This window comes from Geotrypetes seraphini, chromosome 9 (assembly GCF_902459505.1).
Source record: "Geotrypetes seraphini chromosome 9, aGeoSer1.1, whole genome shotgun sequence".
Lineage (NCBI taxonomy): Eukaryota > Metazoa > Chordata > Amphibia > Gymnophiona > Dermophiidae > Geotrypetes > Geotrypetes seraphini.
In genome coordinates this window covers 14,149,316-14,164,370 of record NC_047092.1, presented here as the reverse complement: position 1 = coordinate 14,164,370, position 15,055 = coordinate 14,149,316, and the positions used below count along the sequence as shown (strand labels likewise).

Sequence of the window (15,055 nt, the reverse complement as noted above, 5' to 3'; positions counted from 1 at the left end):
AGGCACATCGTTGTGCCGAAACTTGGCTCCTTGTTGGGACAGCAAGCTTTTAAATAATAAACAGACTTTATTTGCCTTTTGTTGTTGTTGTTTGCTCATGAACCAATGGACACCCTTTTGATGTAAAAATGCTTATTAATTTATTTTGGGGAGGGAAAAACAGCTGTTAACTAATTAGAGCAGGGGTGTCCAATGTCGGTCCTCGAGGGCCGCAATCCAGTCGGGTTTTCAGGATTTCCCCAATGAATATGTATGAGATCTATTAGCATACAATGAAAGCAGTGCATGCAAATAGATCTCATGCATATTCATTGGGAAAATCCTGAAAACCCAACTGGATTGCGGCCCTCGAGGACCGACATTGGACACCCCTGAATTAGAGGATTTGGTGTGCTTCATTCTCGGGGACAGGAAATCAGGTTAGGGATCCCCCTAAACTCCTGCAGTTTGTACACATTCCAGAGTAAGGTACAATAATAATAACAGTTCATATACCGCAGGACCATGAAGTTCTATGCGGTTTTCAATGATTAAGAAATGTTACAGATTGAGTAGAACTAACAGAGTTAAAGTTTAGCAGTGAGTTATTGCGGCCTACGTACTTTAGGAACAGATATGTTTTTAGGTGTCTCCTAAATTCCCCATAAGTATTCGCAAGCATGAGTAATTGTTTCAGATCTTTACCCCCTAATGCTGCCTGATATGAGAAGAGATGTTGATGATGTCTTTTAAATTTACATCCTCTAACCGGTGGGGAAACAAAATTCAAGTTTGAGCTTCTCTTATGTCGATTGGTTGAGAAAGGGAAAAGATCAGTTATAAATCTGGGGACTAGGCCGAAAAGTACCTTAAACCAGAAACACCCAAACTTAAACTTCACACGTGCCTCCACCGGCAGCCAATGCAGGAGTCGGCAGGAAGGAGTTAGATCAGGGGGAGGGAACTCCGGTCCTCGAGAGCTGTATTCCAGTCGGGTTTTCAGGATTTTCCCCAATGAATATGCATGAGATCTATTTTCATGCACTGCATTCAATGCACCACTCTAGCCAGCAGTTTAATCATCCCCTCTAACTGCAACCCCTACCCTGGCATCCTGTTTGCCTGTCTTGTTTGTTTAGATCACACGTGTCAAATGTGGCCAGGCCAATGTGGCCAGGCGGACCGAATTCGGCCCCCGGGCCTTGTGTTTGACACGTGTGATCTAAACAAACAAGACGGGCAAACAGGATGCCAGGGTAGGGGTTACAGTTAGAGGGGATGATTAAATTGCTGGCTAGAGTGGTGAGCAGAGGGTAGTGGGGTTATGAGTTAAAGATAGTCTCTAAAAACAGTGTCTCTCAAACTTTTTTTTAGCTCTGGCACACTATAATTATAGGATTGCAAAAATTTGAGAGTTATTTATTTAAAGTTCTTTAAGCTATGTATGGGTAATTGTAACAATGGTGAAACTAAAGTAGATGGAATAGAATTGCTAATCAATGCGATGGATGTGCTTGTTTTTGAGGGCAAATGAACTCAAAACACAGCTTGATAGTCGACAAGCAAACACGCATTTCAGCATTCACCCGTCAACAGTCGTTCTCTTTTTTTCCATGTAATTTCTGTCAGAGCTGAAAATCCAAGTTTGCAAAAATAAGAAGATCAAAACGGTAACAAAGCCTTGATTGCTTTGTTGCTCAACTTAACTACTGTATAAAAAAATAAAAATAAAATTACTTGCCCTTAGTTTTCAAGGATCAATCACATCAAAAAATGATGCTGTCTTGGCAGTTGTATCCTTACACACACGCAGACCCTCATAACATTGACAGGCTCTTGCATATGTAACTTACATGTCATTTATTGTAGTGTCTACTATGAATGGAATTTTCAAAAATAAAGTAAAATTCTGGAATCGCTCGTGGCATACCTGGAACCTCTTCGGGGCACACCACTGGGCCTAGGCACACAGTTTGAGAGAGACTGCTCTAAAAGGTGGGTTTTCAGCCTACCTTTGAATAAGGAGAAGGGCGTGACGGATGGACTCAGGTAGTTTATTCCAGGCATACAGGGCAGCGAGCTAAAAGGAACAAAGTCTGGAATTGGAAGTGGAGGAGAAGGGTACAGATAAAAGCCCTCTTTTCTTTTCTTTCCTTTGTGACAAGAGCTCAAACCTATTCATTTCATCCAATGCAATTCACTACTTCCCCTTATGAGGGCAGTTTTATAAAGGATGTTCCACACGCAAAGCCCGTTTTAACACGCAGAAATGGTCATTTGTAAAATCCCGTTAAATACATGCAAATAAGCACACGATGAAGCAAGACCGTGTGTACTTATATGCATGTAGAGGTTGGGCAGAATGGTGAAGCACACACATTTTATAAAATACGCTGGTACACACTCATATTTACACCTTCCTTGGCACAGGTGCATTGGTATTTGTGTACTATTGGGATTGGCTCTGGGAGCTTATTTTATTAAGGCACATAAAGTGTTTACGAGGCTCACTTACAAAACTGATGGATGTCTCAAAATGGCCAAAATGTCTCGGTCTGGTCCCAGCCAAGCCCCAGAATAAAATACACATAGAGTCGTCATAACAAGGGCAGCTTACTTTAGCCAAGCAGATTACAACTGACGACACTGTTCCACCTTGCCAGCCTCTCTCACAATCACTTAATAACCACTCTGCTTCCCCGGTTTCCCTGCAACCCACAGCTAGGGAAGATTTCTCCTTCTGGAGACCTCTAGTCTCTAAGTCTCTTGCTCTCTGGAGACCTTTAGTCTCAGAGTCTCTCTCTGGAAGTCTCTTCCTGTGGGACATCTCTGGCTGACTCCACTCTAGGGCATATGAACTCCTCCTTTTCTGAGAGCCGACCCCATGACTCAGCAGGGATGCCCCACTTTAAGGTAGCTTACTTTCCACTCTGTGAGCTATCACCCCCTGCTGTATAGTGGTGTAATTGCAGAATCAGTGAAGGCATCCACACAGAATATACATGTTAATAGTGCTTACTCCTTGTAGCGTGACCTCACGTATTGATAGAAAGTGCAAAAAAATCAAAACATGATGTCATCAGTTTGTTTTATCAATATAGTATGCCCATTCTGCTATCAACATGATCCGCCCAACTCAAGGGAGGGGGTGGAGGAGGTTTGTTGCAACAGTGGCAGTGGTTAAATCCCAAGTAGCTAATCCCTTTTGCCCCACCCCATCCCCTCAACTGTATAAGTAATTCCTTTTTTAATGTTAATTTTATAACCCCCTGCTCCCAAAAACCGGAATCGATCATTTCCTGAAAAATATTCTCCTCGATACCTCCTCGATGGTGGTTCTATTGTATCATTAATATATCTTCCAACACAGACTCTGCATAGAAGCAGGGAGATCATTCTTAATTGCTTTGGTATGAATCTTGATGCGACCGTTTCGTACTAATGGGCATGTCTAAAGCGCAGTAATTGCAACCCATTGGGCAGCATTTTCAGACTGCATGATGTGTCCTTCATTTTTAAGCTATTCTAATCGACAGTCAATATTCTTCACGTTGAGCGTTAGCTGTTCTGTAGTTTCATAACCTCCTGGGCGGCTTGTCTTACAGCACATTAAATCATCAGTATTAGCTCAGTTTCTCAGCACATCAGCTTGATTGTTTCTTCAATCTACGGTATCCTTGCTGGGTTCCTATTACATGGTTACCTCTTTTTTTTCTGTTCAGATACATTTTATTTCTCATGTTTTTACTATTTCTTCCTTGATGCCTGGTCAGTGTACTTCAGAGGAGTCATCTGATAGTTTGGGCTGCCTGAGAACCTGGGGGACTGGGTTCAATTCCTACTGTGGCTCCTTTTGACTTTGGGAAGTCATTTACAGGTACAAAATATCATATTTTTCGCTCCATAAGAAGCACTTTTCCCCCCCAAAAAAGCAGGTGGAAATGTAGGTGTGTCTTATGGATTGAATATATCCCCCCCCCCCCGGTACCTTTTTTAAAAAAATCTGTTGGTCTCGCGAGTCGTGAGAACTGACAGCAGCCATTCAGGGAGCGGCTTGGGGCCAGTCAGGAGCACGAAAATCTCATGCCTGCCTTGTGCGCTGCTCTGCTGCAACAGATGAAGGCAGCTGTCCAGTGAGGGCTGAGAGAGAAGAGAAGGAAATTACACATAAGAGCTCCTAAGGAGCTCCTAATAGGTATACATCAAAGGAACTAAGGCCAATACTGGGCAGGCTTGCACAGTCTGTGAGTGAGCCTTGACGGAGACTCCAGTAGATAAAACCTAAGCACACTACCAGGCAGGTAGTTCTGGGTTTCTGGCCCAGAAATATCTAAGAAAAAAGACTATTTAAATTAAATGATTAATTTTTGGAGCATGTATGGTTGGGCAGACTGGATGGACCGTTCGGGTCTTTATCTGACGTCATTTACTATGTTATGTTTTTTATGGCCATGTTCCCTATTTTTTAAAATAAGGGGGGAGTCGTCAAGTGGTTTGACATCCAAGGGTGCCTGGTTCAAATCCCACGACTGCTCTTTGTAATCTCGGGCAAGTCATTTAACTCTCCAGGGACAAAGAAATACCTCGTGTATCTTAATATGACTCACCCTGAGCTAATACTGAAAAAGATGTGAGCAACATCCAAATTAATAATAATAATAGTCACCGATGATGCAATTCAGTGATTCGCAATGAGGGGCATGGATAGAATGGATGTAATTTTAGAGTTTTCCCCTACAGATAAATCCTGTTTTCTTTGTAGATAAGGGCTACACACATTAATGGTATACAGTATTCACCCATAAAAGAATGTGCAGGTCACCTGTAGGGATGTTTAAAGGAGTAGGTTGGGTGCAGTGTTGAAAGAGTTGTTCATGTGCACAAAGTATATATGGAGCGTGTGGTGTAGTGACTAGGGCTACAGCCTCAGCACCCTGAGGTTATGGGTTCAACTCCATGCTGCTCCTTGTGACCCTGGGCAAGTCACTTAATACCTCCATTGAGCTCACCAGGACAGATAGGGAAAAAATGCTTGAGTACCTGAATGTAAACCGCTTAGGCTATAAGTGGTCTATAAATACTATGAGGAGCATAATCAAAAAACACTTCTAAGTCCGTTTTGGGCCTAAGTCATTAGTCGCCCAAAGCCGGGCATGTCCAAAGTCCATTCTCGAAAAACAGTCCAAAATAATTTTTTTTCTAGAATCGTCTACTTATATGTGCAGCCGTTTGATCGGCCAGACCGATAAGTTGTCTATCTTTATACCCCATTCTCGTCCAAAAATTCATGCACGTCAAAAACGCCTATAACAAGACCTTTTAGATATGGGAGAGGTTAGCAAAGTGATGGACTTGACACCCAGACGTGGTAACAGAGCAGTGGGGGCACCTTACAGGGCACTGCTGTGAACTTCACAAAAAGGGTGCCACAAACTTCTCACCAGAACTCCCATATAAGTAATGTTGAGCCTCCCCAAAACTCACTATATTCACCTGTCTATAACCCCAATAGCTCTTATGGCTGCAGGTGGCACCTATATGGCAGTCCAGTAGGATTTTGGTGGGCTCATGAATGCAGTGGTTAGAGTGGCTTATTGGCCTGGGTCTTCCTCTCTACAGTTCACTAGCTCACCCCCTCCCCCCAAGACTACTAAGGCCACCTCTGTGCAGCTCTACTAGGCTTTCCTATGCCAGATGCCGATGTTCTGGAGGTAGGTATGTACGTTTTTATTCTGATTTTTATGGCAGCGGTGGGGGTCATTGATCACTGGGGGAGTGTTTGGGAGTCTGTACTTTGTGCCTGCGATTGTTATCTGGTCAATTTGGATTTTTAGATCGCCTAAGCTACTATGTATAAGTTCCGTCTAGGCCACAGTTCTTCAACTGCCGGTCCGCAGAAAATTTCTGCCGGTCCACACAGGGCCGGCGAGATCAAGTCGGCAGTTAAATTTCCTGCCGATTGCGGTTCCTGCTCATTAATGTTCCTCCCAGCCTCAGGCGATTAAGATAGGCTGCCGACGTCGGGGCCTTCCCTCTCTGAGTCTCGCCTGTTCGGAAACAGGAATTTGAAACAAAATAGGCGGGACTCAGAGAGGGAAAGTCCCGACGTTGGCAGCCTGCCTTGATCGCCCCCCCCTGCCGAGTTGCTGAAGAAGGCCGCGGAGAGAGCTGCAGATTCAGGTGTAGGTGGAGGGAGATGGTCAGCGTGTGCGAGCAAGATCCTGGGGAGCCTTCACAATGGCTGTCTCCCCTCCCACCAGCTCTGCTACTTGCAGGGCAGTGATTTACCGGCAACTTCCTGCAGGCAAGTACTGAGAGCTGCTGAAGGGGAGGAAGCCACTGTAGGAGGCAGGGAAGCTGCTGGATAAAGGGAGAGCTGTTACTGGACTTGGAGAGAGATAGAAGGAGAGATGCTGCTGGGAGGGGAGGAGGGAAAGGGATGGGAAGAGAGTTAATGTTGGATAGAGGGAGGAGGGTAGGGAGAAGGAAAAAAAGGAAGGGAAGGGAGAAAGAAAAAAGGAAGGAAACAGCTGGCAGGGAGATTACAGGAGGGGAAGGGGGTCAGGGTGGAATGGAGAGATCAGATGAGGGAAAGGGGAGAGAGAGGAATGAAAAAGTAGAGAGACATTGATGCTGGAAAGGGGGTCAGCAGAGAAATGAGAGAGGGATAAAGATGCTAGATCCGGTGTAGGAGAGATAAAAATGAAGAAGGCAGTGAAGTGGAATGAATGATGTAAAAAGGAGAGGAGGAACAGGCTGGATGGACAGGGAAGAGGGGCATAGAAAGAAGTCAGATACATATGGAAGGGGAAGAGGGCAGACATTGGATGGAACGGGCAGAGTGAAAAGAGGATGAAAGCAGAAACCAGAGACAACAAAAGGTAGAAAAAAATAATTTTATTTCTATTTTGTCATTAGAATATATCAGATTTGAAATATATATCCTGCTAGAGAAATAACTGGGGACTGCAGTATTCTGTTAGCATGATATTTCTATGTAGCATTCTATAATAACTTGGCTTGTTCAGTTTTCTTGATAGTAGAGGGGATATATGTGAAGGGGAGGGGGAGAGAGGGGTTTTGTTGGTCCGTGCTCTGTATATTTGTATTTATAAAATCACAATTGTTCAGAATATTGTTTCTTTTTATACTTTAATAAAATACGTTCAATATATAATTGCGGCTTGTGCAGATGGGATCAGATGGTTTGCGGGGACCGAGCTCGCGGAGATGGGGTGTAAACGGGATTTTTAAATTTTAGTCCTAGTAGTTTGCCGGTCCACAAAATAATTCTTTTATTTCTGCCGGTCAACGGGTGTAAAAAGGTTGAAGAACACTGGTCTAGGCAGTCTCGTTAAACTTCCGGTTATACTTGCGGTACGACTAAGTCTAGGTCAGCTCACGTCCAAATCCCGCTCTTACCACTCCTCCTAAAACGCCCCTTTCAGCTCTGGGCGTACAGCAGCACCGAAAAGGCCTAAGCTGTTTTTAGATACGCCTAAAACCCGTTTTGATTATCGGCACCTGTCTTTAAGGTCATCCAAGTGCCGATATGGGTGGGATTTTAGACGTATTTCTGTTTCGATTATGAGCCCCACATTTTCTAGTCTATGAATACAATTTGCACAGATACACACCACAAACCCTTTTGTCCATCCTTAAACTCAAGCGCCCCTTCAGTCTATAGCACAATGTAAGACTACTGCTAATCATTTTATAGCATTACTAAACATATGCAGTGGTGTATACGTTATATGTAGGTACTTTCTCTGTCCTTAATGGGTTCACAATCTAAGTTGTTGGTTTTTTTCCTGTTTGGGCCTGGGGCAATGGACGGTTAAGGGACTTGCCCAGGGTCACAAGGAGCGCAGTGGGAATTGAACCCAGTTCCCCTGGACCTCTGTCTGCTGCACTAACCGTTACAAGCAAAAAGGAAAGCTGCAGAACTGATGTGCTTGATGCAGGATCTTTATTTAAGTCAACAAAATGTCGTATCAAAAGTTCCGGCATCAAGGACATCAGATCTGCAATTTTCTTTTTTGGTTCTGTTGCTCAACACTTACTGCAGACTCATTGGATTTTTTTCTTTTTCTTCTTCGGCACTAACCATTAGACTACTTCTCCACTCCAAGACATGGGGGTTTCCACCAATTTCAGGTCCTCTTTCAGAAGACTGAGGCCTTCTGGTTACAAATAATAATAATAATAATTTTATTTTTATATACCGCCATACCGGAAGTTCTAGGCGGTTCACAACAATCAAGCCTAATACATACAATACGAATGAACACATCAATTAAGAAAACATCTAAAAAATTGGGTGAGATTAAATTAAAACAAACGCTTAGAACAAACGCTAGGAAGTTCTTTTTTACCCAGAGGGTGGTGGACACATGGAACGCGCTTCCGGAGGCCGTGATAGGCCAGAGCACGTCACAGGGCTTCAAAGAAGGTTTAGATAGGTTCCTAGAGGATAAAGGGATTGAGGGGTACAATAGGAATTGAGCTAGGTTATAGGAATAGTCAGGGACCACTGCACAGGTGATAGGCTTGAGGGGCCGCAGCGGGAGCGGACCGCTGGGCGGGATGGACCTCTGGTCTGACCCAGCAGAGGCAAATTCTTATGTTCTTTTCTTAGGTTCAATATAGGTGAAATACAACAATTTGAGATAAAATAGGATAAAAAGGTATTAAGTTGAAAAACAAGATACATTAGGATACCAGTCTGTTAAATAGTTGTGTCTTTATCTGTTTCTAAAATCAAGGTAAGAGGAAGCTTCTAATATAATTTTTGCAAGCCATGTATTCAATTTGGCGGCCTGAAATGAGAAGGTTCTCTTGAGGAACTTCTTCTAATGACAAGATTTTATAAAGGGACATGGAAACAGATGTACTCTTCGTGTACTCTTATTAGTATAACTCAAGGTAAAATGAGGAGTAAGATAACCTGGTAACATACCAGAAACTACTTTATAACAAATACATGAAAACTTAAATAAGACTCTGGATTCCAACGGTAACCAATGAAGTTTTTGAGGCAAACAGCAGTATTCTGAACCACTCTCAATTTTTTAAGACTTTTCTTATAAGCACCCAAATATATAATGTTACAGTAGTCGAGAATACTTAAAATAGAGGACTGAACTAGCAAACAAAAAGAGGCATCGTCAAAATACTTCTTGATGGTACGACGTTTCCAAAAGCACCAAGACACTTTTCTTAAATATTAAATCAGTATGTTTTTCCAATATAAGATATTTATCCAAAGTTACTCCCAATATTTTCATTTTTATGGATTGTTTGATGTTGTAGTCCAGCCCATTAACATGTATCATTGTTTCTTTAATCTTGTCGTTGGGAGTTGCTAAGAAAAATTTAGTTTTTTCCGTAATTAATTTCAATTTGAAAGCAGCCATCCAAGATTCAATCTGGTTTAAGATAGTTGATAATGAATTTATAAATTCAGATGACAAACAAATTAGCGGGATGACTATAGTAATGTCGTCCGCATAAATGTAGAATTTAAGCTTTAAGCTCTGTAACAAATTTTCCAAAGAAACAAGATAGATGTTAAACAAGGTGGGGGACAGAGGGGAGCCCTGAGGAACTCCACAGGAGTTTTCCCAGCGATAGGACAAAATGTCATCCTTGAACACCTGATAGGATCTTTTACCCAGGAATCCACGAAACCAGTTCAGGACACTTCCCGAAATTCCAATGGATTCCAAACACTCCAGAAGAATGATGTGATCAACCAAATCGAAAGCACTACTCAAATCAAGCTGCAAAATCTAAGACAGTGATGCCCACAGAACTTGTTATAACGCTCTCTGTCTGCTTCCAGATATACAAGTAAAAACGAAGGCAGAAGACAGACATTATCCAGGTATCTGACGGTCTTAGTGAAGTCAGAAAAAGGGACATAGGTGGAGCCCAGGGGGGGCAAAATGTAATGCAATTTCTATTGATTGAAAGAAATCTGTAAATAACCTTGACTTTTCATACTATCACAGCCCGGTGCTGGCAGGTTAGTAATTCAGAAGTTTCTTAAATCTTTTGAGACTGCCCCAGGTATCTGTAATTTAAGACATGACAGTTTTAAGTCTGAGGAGGGAGACTCCAAATGCGCTAATTCATTCCTGGCGAGATTTGCTTAACTGTACAGTGGGGGGAACAAGTTTGATTTTCACTTATCAAAACAGACAGTGACTGATAAACAGGGGCTGTAAATAAATTACCAACATAACTGGAGCTGCTTCAGTCGGTGTAGGCCAGGACCCTGGGAGCCAGTCAGTCATACTTGATTGATATCCCTAGATGTTGCACCAAAGCTCAAAGGGTAAGCAGAATATCTAAACCTGACTAACCAAATTCATTTCTATTACAAAGTACTTGCAGAAGTGTGTGCGCTTTTGAGATCTATACAAACTTTACTCCTCTCAGTCTCCACAACTCTCTTTTTCTCCAGGCCTTTGATGGATCTCCTCTCAGGAATGGGCCTCAATTTCTCCAACTTAAAATCCTTAGTGACAAGAAGTTAAGGGAAACATCCAGAGGCCAAATGCAGAGACATAAGAATACCCTTACTGCAGGGGTGTCAAAGTCCCTCCTCGAGGGCCGCAATCCAGTCGGGTTTTTAGAATTTCCCCAACGAATATGCATGAGATCTATTTGCATGCACTGCTTTCAATGCATATTCACTGGGGAAATCCTGAAAACCCGACTGGATTCCGGCCCTCGAGGACCGGAGTTGCCCATCCCTGGTCTAGAATTATCTTTTGTGTATTTTCAGCTTGCCAGTGACGCGAGAGGCTTCCCCCCCCCAGGAACAATATCATTTCAGTAAGAAAGAACAAAATACCCTATAGATATTATTTAAATCTTAGAACAGGGGTGTCAAAGTCCCTCCTCGAGGGCCGCAATCCAGTCGGGTTTTCAGGATTTCCCAAGTAAATATGTATGAGATCTATTAGCATACAATGAAAGCAGTGCATGAAAATAGATCTCAGGCGTATTCATTGGGGAAATCCTGAAAACCCGACTGGATTGCGGCCCTGGAGGAGGGACTTTGACACCCCTGCAATATGGCAATTCTCATGTACTTAAATGCATAATTGAGTGTCATACTTTCAAATACAGTATTACATTTTGTTGTGTGCTATGGTAGCAGAGATGTCGAATTACCCAGTTCCAGGCAGGAGACTTTTTATCCAGTCCTGGATTTGGACTTGCATTCCAAAGCAGTGTGGGATTTGTAGTGCCTGATTTTGTCCATTGAAATCAGTGTTGCAAGGCCCATAATGCACCAAGATGGGGGTGGTCAGAAAGCCAGGACTGGCTTAAAGTCTAACTCTGAACTTGGAAGTGTTGTACTGCTTGCCCTGGGATTGGTAGCAATGAATGTTGCTACTATTTGGGTTTCTGCCAGGTACTTGTGACCTGGATTGGCCACTGTGGAAACAGGACACCGGGCTAGATGGACCACTGGTCTCACCCAATATGGCAGGAGTGCCAAAGTCCTTCCTCGAGGGCCGCAATCCGGTCGGGTTTTCAGGATTTCCCCAATGAATATGCATGAGCTCTATTAGCATACAATGAAAGCAGTGCATGCGAATAGATCTCATGCATATTCATTGGGGAAATCCTGAAAACCCGACTGGATTGCGGCCCTCGAGGAAGGACTTTGACACCCCTGCCTTACTGGGTCAGAACAATGGTCAATCAAGCCCAGTAGCACGTCCTCAGGGTGGCCAATCCAGGACACCAGTATCTAGCAAAAACCCAAACAGTAGCTACTGATCCAGGGCAAGCAGTGGCCTCTCCCATGTCGTTCTCAATTACAGACTATAGATCCTCAGAAAATCTACAATTAGAAGGAATCAGACCCTATAAAAAGGCATTTACAAACAGTTGTGTTTTTAGTAGTTTCCTAAATGTACCTCTATTAGCATATTTCCATATCTGCCCTACAATCGAGTTCTACAATTTTACCCCTGCACAACAAAAACGCTGGCTTGGACATATTTTGGATTGGCATTCACCTTTAAAAGAGCAGAATTTTCAGAGCGCAATGATCTCTTAGGATGATAATTAGTCATCTGGCTTTTGAAAAATTCTGGGATTGCACCCTATAGGAATTGATGGCAAATCATCACCACCTGATACTGAACTCTAAAAGCCACTGGCAGCCAGTGTAACTGTCGAAGATAAGGTGCAATATGAGCATATTTTGACGTTCCCGTTATCAATCTGGCCACAGCATTTTGTACCACTTGCAACGTCCTGCACCTAGTCTTTCGTTATTCCGAGGTACAGGGCATTGCAGTAGTCAAGCCTCAACAACAGTACGAAAGTCAAAAGATGACAACATCAGTTTCCCTCGATACTATAAATGTATTTGTGCAAAACATATTTGCACTCTCTTAGCCACTCGACAGTTCATTGTGAGGCCTGAATCAAATCTTACTCCTAAAATTGTCATTGACTCTCACTGGAAGTAACATAGAAACATAGAAATAGACGGCAGATAAGGGCCACGGCCCATCAAGTCTGCCCACTCCAATGACCCTCCCTATCTATCTTTGTGGATAGATCCCACATGTTTGTCCCATTTGACCTTAAAATCTGGCACGCTTCTGGCCTCAATAACCTGAAGTGGAAGACTATTCCAGCGATCAACCACCCTTTCGGTGAAGAAGAACTTCCTAGTGTCACCGTGCAGTTTCCCGCCCCTGATTTTCCACTGATGTCCCCTTGTTGCTGCGGGACCCTTGAAAAAGAAGATATCCTCTTCCACTTCGATGCGACCCGTGAGGTACTTCATCCATTACCTTTAATTCCTTTGGCCACTTATCCTGGTCAGATTTCTCCACAAAAGTCACTTAAACAGAAGGTTGCTAGCAAGAAGATTCCCTCGCAAACGAGGATGATATAAACCAGGACAGGTATTGCCTGCCACAGCAAAGAGCAGCAATTGGTGGCATGTCAAAAGCGCACTGGACATTGGCGCGCCAATAATCCCGCGCTGACATCTGCATGCAGGACGAGTGCGCTGCTGGTTCCACCGCTTTCACGCCTTACCGTTAGTGTTCTGAGGGGGGGGGAACCCCCACTACACTTATAGCTGCTCGCACTCCCATCCCCCCCACTACACTGAAAACTCCCGAAGAGCGAGAGAATAGAAGTTTTCAGTGTACTGGGGGGGTTCCCCCTCCCAACCCCCAACCCCCAATGGGAGCGCAACAGTTCTAAATATACTGTGGCGGTTCCCCACCCCTGCTTCAGAATGCTAACGGTAAGGCGTGAAAGCGGCAGAACCGGCGGCACGCATTTGTCCTGCGCGCAGATGTCGACACAGAATCGTCGGCGCACCTGCGTGCTTTCGGCAGTATACCGCAGCAATCAGCATGTGATATCTAAGGGCCCCTTTTACAAAACCAAAGTAAATACGCTGAAGCCCATTCAATTCCTACAGGCTTCGGTACATTTACAATGGTTTGTAATAAAAAGCCCTTAAGAGACTACAACTTCAACCTCAGGCTTGACCAGCTGTTTATGCCCCAATGCAACACCAAGATGGCCATCCTTTCTAGGGGCAGAGAGAGAGCACAATAAACACAACGGACCCGCATCTTTTTCAGACTCATTCAATAGCCTTCTATTCATATTTCCGACAGAATCTGCCTCAAGACCTCCTCTCCAAAGCAGAAAGCTCTTCACTATGCAATTTGCCTTTCCAGATCAGGCCTGCACTCAACTTGAAAGCAAATTCTCGTAGAAGTCATGCCAAAATCAAGCAGGCATATACTTTTAATGTGACAAAGAAGACTTTCCTATAAAGAGGCCTTTTCTCTGCATAGCAGCACTTCACACAGCAGGAGAAGCACTCAGAGAGAACAATGCTCATGCTTCCCATTACCAGTGTTGTTTAAAGTACTAGGCCAGGGGTAGGCAATTCCGGTCCTCGAGAGCCGGAGCCAGGTCAGGTTTTCAGGATCTCCACCATGAATATGTACGAGGTGGATTTGCATGCCCTGCCTCCCTGAGATGCAAATCTATCTCATGCATATTTATTGTGGAGATTCTGAAAACCTGACCTGGCTCCGGCTCTGGAGGACTGGAATTGCCTATACCTGGAATTGCCAAAGTACTTAAGTAAAAATAAATGTATATTTTTACACGTAAGTAAAGTACACTGAAGAAGAGCACATTAAAAATTTAACTTAAGTGAAAGTTAAAAAAAAAAAAACATCTTGTCTAATATAATAATTTTTGAGTAAAAAGTAAATGTACTGCAACTACAAATTAAGAGAATGGCACGTCCCAGCAAGAACTCAATTTCCCGGACCCCATGAGTTTTGTCGCTGTCACTGTCCCTGCCCCATTCCTGTAAGCCAGGGGTGTCAAAGTCCCTCCTCGAGGGCCGTAATCCAGTTGGGTTTTCAGGATTTCCCCAATGAATATGCATTGAAAGCAGTGCATGCACATAGAGCTCATGCATATTCATTGGGGAAATCCTGAAAACCCGACTGGATTCCGGCCCTCGAGGACCGACTTTGACACCTGTGCTGTAAGCTCTGGCTTAACCGCTAAGCCTCGAACACTTATGATTTTAAAGTGTTTGAGGCATGTGCAGACGAGGACGGACCTTGTAGGAATGAGTTCCCGCGGGGACAGGGGAAAATTTCTCCCTGTGTCGTTCTCTGAACCACAATATCTGTTCACCAAGAATTGCTAACAGCTTCAACTTTACTTTCCAGTGACTCAACTCATCACTGTTCTGTTAGACTGGAGACCCAGTACCCAGTTCAAACACAGGCGACTCCAGGCTAAAGTCGCTGAACAGCAAAATTTGAGATGAGATGATCCACTGTTTGTGTGACGAGGTTTGCAATCGCAAAACTCTGTTCCTAATTTTGCTGTTTCATTTGGCTTACTGAGGAATCGGCATTTGCATCTCCCTTCCGCTTTTAGTTTTAACTGCAAACATCGGATGCAACTAGGTAAAAGTAGTAAAAATGGGTAAAATTATTACTTCAATAAAAATAAAAGTAAGAAAATGTTTACATAAGTCCAA

The 15,055-nt window shown here is 43.5% G+C and overlaps 1 protein-coding gene across 1 annotated transcript in view; it reads right to left on the bottom strand.

Annotated features, from left to right (window-relative positions):
* Window positions 1–15,055, bottom strand: part of EXOC4 (exocyst complex component 4) — a 622,023-nt gene that overhangs the window by 351,626 nt on the left and 255,342 nt on the right. The window lies entirely within an intron of this gene.